This window comes from Crocodylus porosus, unplaced genomic scaffold (genome assembly GCF_001723895.1).
Source record: "Crocodylus porosus isolate Cpor-Errol unplaced genomic scaffold, CroPor_comp1, whole genome shotgun sequence".
Classification (NCBI taxonomy): domain Eukaryota; kingdom Metazoa; phylum Chordata; order Crocodylia; family Crocodylidae; genus Crocodylus; species Crocodylus porosus.
In genome coordinates, this window is record NW_017728906.1 from 161,211,027 (window position 1) to 161,218,291 (window position 7,265).

Genomic DNA, 7,265 nt, shown 5'->3' on the forward strand with positions numbered 1-7,265 from the left:
GGAGCAAGGGTGTGAGTCAGGTATGAGGGGCACCAGCAGAGCTGGGGAGGGGGGGGCTATGGATTGGGAGTGAGAGGCACTGGCAGGGCCAGGGGGCGGGGTGTTTTCTGCTTAAACTATATACTGAGTCAGGACTGGCCATAAATGTTTACAAATGAGTCCTGGTGCAAAAAAGTTTGAGAACCACTTCTCTGATAGATACCACAGTCTAACCATCTGGTTTAGTGGGTATTTTACAGGGAGTGGAAAGTAATGAAACTTCCTATAGAGGTTCTGATTGCAAAGGCACAATCTTTCCCCACTTCACTGCTCAGGGGGACTCAACTTTTGGCTGGGTGCCTGCTACCTCAAGCATTTCTAGTCAAGTCAATGAGTATGTGTGAGGAAGAAGACTCACATGAATACTGCCCAGCCCTTTTAGGGCAATTTATGCCTCCAAAGGCACACAGCTTCCCTGCAAGCTTTGCAGAGGCTGAACAGTGGAGGTAGGAAGCTCCCTGTGCCCTCTTTCTGGTATACAAGGATCAGGGACAATGTGATCACACAGCATAAAGTTAGAAATTTGATTTTCTGACAGAAGTTGGGCCTTGCAATGATAGGATGGGATGTAAAACTTCCACATGGGCTGAGGCTGTCTAAGAGGAAAGATTGTCTTGTGATTAAAGCATTAGACTAGGATGCAAATTATCTCCGTCTGTGACCAAGGGCATATCATTTCCTCTCCTTGTACCTTAGGGTTCCCATTTCCTTGGCTACTTAAAAGACTGGATGATCTTCAAGACTGAAACTGTTTCTTACTGTGTGACTAGTACGGTGAGTAGCGAACTGGGATCTCATCTCAGTCAGGGGTCTCCAGGCATCACTACAACAAGAACAAATGATAAGTATTTTGACGGCTGTCTTTGCTGGGTTCTGACAACTTCTGGCTAGAAGAGAAATACTGGGAAATGGTTGTGCAACTTCAGCACTTACTGTGAAGGAGCTGTATTTTTCCAGCAATACAGAAGAAAGGCAAATCGTGTTCATGTTGCACCATTTCTGGGTTTCTGAAATGGGCAAACAACCAAAACTCAGACAGGCATAAAAATGTGCCAGTAAAGTTTAAACCACAGATCAGAGCTTAAAATAGTGAGTATGTATTAAGATTACAGCAGAATTCCAGAAGAATGACAGTTTTATCATCTTTAGTAATAGGTTTGCTCATGCATTCTACCTTACATTTTATATCACTTTAATAGTAAAGGGAAGAATCATGCATCTCTAGCTATTTTACAGTTGATGGGCACCAATCATATATAATTAAAAATATTTTCACCAAATGAAATGGAGCTTAAGTGGCCAAAAGAGGAAGCTGGCATCTTTTCCCATGAGCTGCAGTTATCCTAATTTTGTTACACTGCAATGCAAGTTATAAAATGAAACGTTAAATTTACAAAGATCAGTGGATAAAGGACTTACTGAAAATGTGTCTGGGAAAGAGGGCATGATTTGTTTAAAATATTACATGAGCCGACCAAAAAACTACAAAAAGACTGTTCTTGAGTGTAACATGAATAATCTACCATAGTTTAAGTAATTTTTAAAACTTTTTCCCAATCCAGTGAAAAGTGTGCACATGAAAAGTGTCAATTTTGTAGGCTTGGAGAATGAAACTCTTTATCTGCTGTGGCAGAATAGATCCCAGACAGCAGCACTTCCATCTTCTCTAGGCTGCCCTCCAGTGTGGCTTTAAGAACTGCAGCCTGACTTTTGAGTCCCTCAGTATCTATGTGTGTGTGGTAGAAACAAGGGAGCAAGATAAAGGAGGCTTTGAACTCCATATTGCTTCCAGTCTTCTACAACTCCTTTAACTAACCTCTCAAATTAAGGCATCCTCAGCTTCAGTCAATAATATTTTACCATTTAAAATTACTGGAATACATCTTTTTCTATGTCCACAGTCAGTCTTGATCTTATGGTGGCCAAATGAAATCATCTCCCTTTGCAAGGAACATTCCAGGAACAAACCAAGTGCTTCTGCATACAAAGAGCAACCTTGCTGGTCATGGTATTAAAATCTGCTGCCCAGGGGTCAAAATGCCTGGCATCCTGCCTGACTCTAAAATATCTAACCCACCTTTGGAACGTTAGCCTGTATGAATGGCTCCAGGAGCCAAGGAAAGCTCAGATAAGCCTTGTGCTGGTGCCAGTTCCCCATGCTGCTGACCTGTCCTGTGGACAAAGGTTCAGTGCAGGCCCAACTGCAGAAAAGAAGCAGGAATAAAGATGCTTATTTGAATGCTGAAAAGGAGATGGGAAATCTGGGAACTGACAGGAACATGCAGCAATGCTGAGTGAAGAGGAAAGAACTGAGGCAGTCCTTTCACACAGGTGCTATGAAGAGCTAGATAACCTAATGACTCAGGGGAACTCTATTTCTGCAGTTCCCTTGGTTCCTTCTGAATTAACCATTTTCCAGTGAAGAAACCAGCTCCCTCATCGTCATCTGACTAAACCCTTTGCCATGGAGAGACCAGCCCCAGCATTATTAGATGTGAGCATGCTTTATTAATGGCTCTGGATACACCAGGACTATGTAATGAGCATAGACTGGTGGGGAATCAGCTCTACTGACTCAGGCTGTAATGAAAGAAGACTCCAGAGTGACTGGGAAGCCTGTGTCTAGGGAGCCAGCAAACAGGGACTGGCCCTTCACCTAAGCAAAAATGAATACAATCTCATAGGGATAACGGAGACCTGGTGGGACTCCACCTATGACTAGACCACAGGTATTGATGGCTATACCTTTTACAGGAGGGATCGTGTTGTGAGGAAGGGTAGGGGTGTAGTTTTGTATGTGAAGGAGCAGTGTACTTCCCTACAAGAAGAGATTGGCACTCTAGGAGAGCAACTTGAGAACCTCTGGGTTAGAATATGGGGAGAATGTGGTAATGGGGATAAAACTGTAGGACTCTACTACAGACCTCCTAACCAGGAGGAAGAGATTGACCACAAAGTCTCAAGGGAACTGGCGGGAGCTGCATGCTCGTGGTGTATGGTCATCATGAATGACTTCAGTCACCCTGATCACTCATGGGAAGATCATTCAGCCAAATCTGATCGGCCACAAAGCTTCCTCACTTGCATTGATGAGCTCTATTTGACTCACAAAGTCTACAGGCCAACAAGAGGTAAGGTACTGCTGAATCTGGTACTGGCCAAAGTTCACTAGTCAGTGACCTGATGATTGAAGGGAAGCTTTGTGATGGTGATCACGAACTGATCAATTTCTCTATCCATCGCAAAGCTGGCAAATCAGTCAGCAATGCAGAAATCCTCAACTTTAAGAAGCTGACTTTCACAAGCTCAGGAGGCTGATTGTTGAGGCCCTGAGAGACCATGATCTGACAGGGAGGGGAGTCCACAGTGAGTGGTTGTTTCTTAAGGACATGAACCTAAAAGCAGAAGGGAAGTCCATTCCGGTCAGTAGGAAAGGTAGTAAAAAGCCTGGGAGACCCCCTTGGCTCAGTAGGGAACTCATGGACCTCTTGAATCTGAAAAAGAAGCTTATAAGGGATGGAAATCAGGAACTACCACTAAGGAGGATTATGCAGGAGGCCTACACCTGTAGGGAGTGGACCAGAAAAGCCAAGGCTGAAACCAAACTCAGACTGGCCTTGGGAATCAAGGACAATAAAAAGTCCTTTTTCAAATATGTGAGAAGTCAGAAAAAAAAACCCAAGAGCCACATCAGTCCCTCGCTGCACCAAATGGGGCAGCTGACAACCGAACCCAGGAGAAAGCTAATCTCCTCAATGATTACTTTGCATCAGTTTTCCACCAGCCCAAGGAGATCAGCCTGCCTGACAGGATGCAGGACTACCTGGGTAAGGGTGAGAATATGCCTATAATTGGTGAAGATATTGTGAGGGAACAGCTTGAGAGGCTGGACATCCACATGTCAGCTGCCCTGGATGGAATGTACCCAAGAGTGCTAAAAGAGTTGGCTTACATCATAGCATGACCAATGGCAAGGATATTTGAGAATTCTTGGCAGTCAGGAGTGGTTCCTGAAGATTAGAAAAGGCCCAATGTGGTGCTTATCTTCAAAAAGGAAGGAAGGAAGTTAGTTTAACCTCAATCCCTGAAAAGATCTTGGAAACAATAATCAAACAAACCATCAACAACAGGCTAACAGAAGGCAACATTCTGAGACATAGCCATAGCCATAGGCTTTGTTGTGGGTAGGTCTTGCCTAACCAACCTCATTTCTTTCTATGACCAGGTGATGCATCATATATGCATATATTTAGATTTCATATGATGGCATATATTTAGATTTCAAAAAAGCCTTTGACTTGGTCTCCCATGATGTCTTCATGGTAAAATTGGGGAACTGCAGCCCTGAGAACCTTACAGTCCAATGGCTGGGAAACTGGTTCCATGGCTGGACCCAATAAATGACAGTCGATAGAACCAAGTCAACATGGCTCACGGTGACCAGTGGCATCCCCGGGACTCAGTACTCAGACTAGCACTCTTTAATTTATTCATAAGCGATATGGATTCAGGTGTCAGAAGCAAACTGGCTAAGTTCACAGATGATACCAAAGTATGGGGAAGTACGGTCATGCTAGAAGATAGGCTGGCAATTCAGGCTGACCTGGACAGGCTCACAAGGTGGGTGGATCAAAACCTGATGACATTCACTTTGAGAAATGCAAGGTGCTTCACCTAGGGAGAAAAAACCCACATCTTATTTATAGGCTGTACACTCATTAGCACCATGACCAAAAGAGACGTTGAGGTCACAACTGACCACAAGATGAATATGAGCCACCAAGACGATGCTGCAGCTGGCAAAGCAAGTAAAACTCTGGCTTGCATCTACCAATTCATCTCAAACAAGATCCAAGAAGTCACCCTAAGCCAAGCCTGCAGGGAGATGGGTGGACAACCACCAAAGCAAGCCCAGTAGGCAATACCAACAAAACCAGTAGGTTAGGGCACCAAAGGGATTCCACTCCTACCCCAGCCCTGGAACAGTGTCCTCCTGGGAATGTAAGGAAGTCTAGGGCTCCCAATGGAATGCTTAGGTGTCTGTACACCAATGCCAGGAGCTTGGGGAACAAACAGGAAGAACTGGTCCTCCTACTAAACAAGAATGACTATGCTCTCATAGGAATAATGGAGACCTAGTGGGACTCCACCTATGACAGGGCCACAGGTATAGACGGCTATACCTTATACAGGAGAGATCGTGCAGATAAAAGGGGTGGGGGTGTAGCTCTCTATGTCAAGGATGGCTACACATCCCTGCAAGCTGACATTGGCACATAGGGAGGGCAACTAGAGACCTTATGGGTTAAAATACGTGGTGAACATGTCACAGGGGATTCAATGCTAGGAGTCTACTACAGACCCCCTAACCAGGAACAAGAGCTTGACTAGAAATTCACCAGGAAACTGGCTGAGACTACATGCTCTCGGTACGTGGTTGTCATGGGAGACTTCAACTACCCAGACATCTCATGGGAAAAGCATTCAGCCAAATCCAAATGGTCAAGAAGCTGCCTCACATGCATGGATGAGCTCTACCTGACCCAAGAAGTCTATGGACCAACAAAAGGTAAAGCACTGCTGGACCTGATACTGGATAAAGGGGATGATCTAGTCAGCAACCTAAAGATTGAAGGAGACAGTGACCACGAGCTGATCACTTTTACTATCCATCACAAAGCTGGCAAGTCAGTCAGCAACGCAGAAGTCCTCCTCAGCTTTAGGAAAGCTGATTTTGTTAAGCTCAGGAGCCTCATTGTCAAGGCCCTAAGGCACCATGAGTTGACAGGGAGAGGAGTCCAAGAGGCATGGTTGTTCCTTAAGGGAGCGATCCTAGAAGCACAAGGGATGTCCTCCAATCTTGGAGGTTAAGGTAGCAAAAGGGCTCAGCACCCCCCTTGGCTCAGCAGGGAACTCATGGACCTCCTATGCTAAAAAAGAGAGGCTTATAAAGGATGGAAGCTAGGAATCACCATAAAGGAAGATTACTCTGCAGTGGTCCATATCTAGGGAGTGAACCAGGAAAGCCAAGGCTGCAACCAAGCTCCACCTAGCTACACATATCAAAGACAATAAAAAGTCCTTTATTAGATATGCGGAGAGTCGGAAAAAAAAGCAAGGGTAACATTGGACCCCTGCTAAACCAAATGGGACAACTGACAACCAAAACCCAAGAAAAAGCTAACCTGCTTAATGGGTACTTCGTGTCATTTTTTCATCAACCCAAAGGGTCTGCCCTGACTAGCAAGACGGCTAGGATGAAGGTGAATGTATACCCAGCATTGGTGCAGACCTTGTAAAGGAACACCTTGAAAGGCTGGACACCTTCAAGTCAGCGGGTCCTGACAGATTGCACTCCAGAATATTTAAGGAGCTGACAGGAGTCATAGCCCAGCCACTGGCAAAGATTTTTGAAAACTCCTGGTGCTCAGGTGAAGTACCTGAAGATTGGAAGAAGGCCAATGTGGTGCCCATCTTCAAGAAAGGGAGGAAAGTAGACCCAGGGAACTACAGGCCAATCAGCTTGACCTCAATCCCTGATAAGAGTCTAGAAAAAATCATCAAAGAGTCCATTCTTGACAAGCTGGCTGATGACAACATCCTGATGGACAGCCAGCACAGTTTTGTTGCGGATAGGTCTTGCCTGACCAATCTCATCTCCTTCTATTACCAGGTGACATATCACTTGGACAAGGGGGAAGAGATTGACGTCATATAGCTGGACTTTAAAAAGCCTTTGCTCTGGTATCCCACAACCTCCTCTTGGAAAAATTGGCCAACTGTGACCTTGGTTGCATCACAGTCTGATTTCATAGATTTCATAGACATTAGGGCTGGAAGGGACCTCGGGAGATCATCGAATCCAGCCCCCTGCCCAAAGGGCAGGAAGTCAGCTGGGGTCATAGGATCCCAGCAAGATAAGCATCCAATTTACTCTTGAAGGTGTTCAATGTAGGTGCTTGAACCACCTCCGCTGGCAGACTGTTCCAGACCTTGGGGGCTCGGACAGTAAAGAAATTCTTCCTTATGTCCAGCCTGAAACGGTCTTGCAGGAGTTTGTGACCGTTCCCCAGATCCTGGTGGTCAGCCTTGATAAACTTATAGGTGGCCATCAGATTACCCCTGAGCCTACACTTTTCCAGGCTAAAGATGACTGGGGAATTGGCTCCAAGGCTGGACTCAGAGAGTGGTGGTCAATGGAAGTGAATCATCATGGCGCTTTGTGA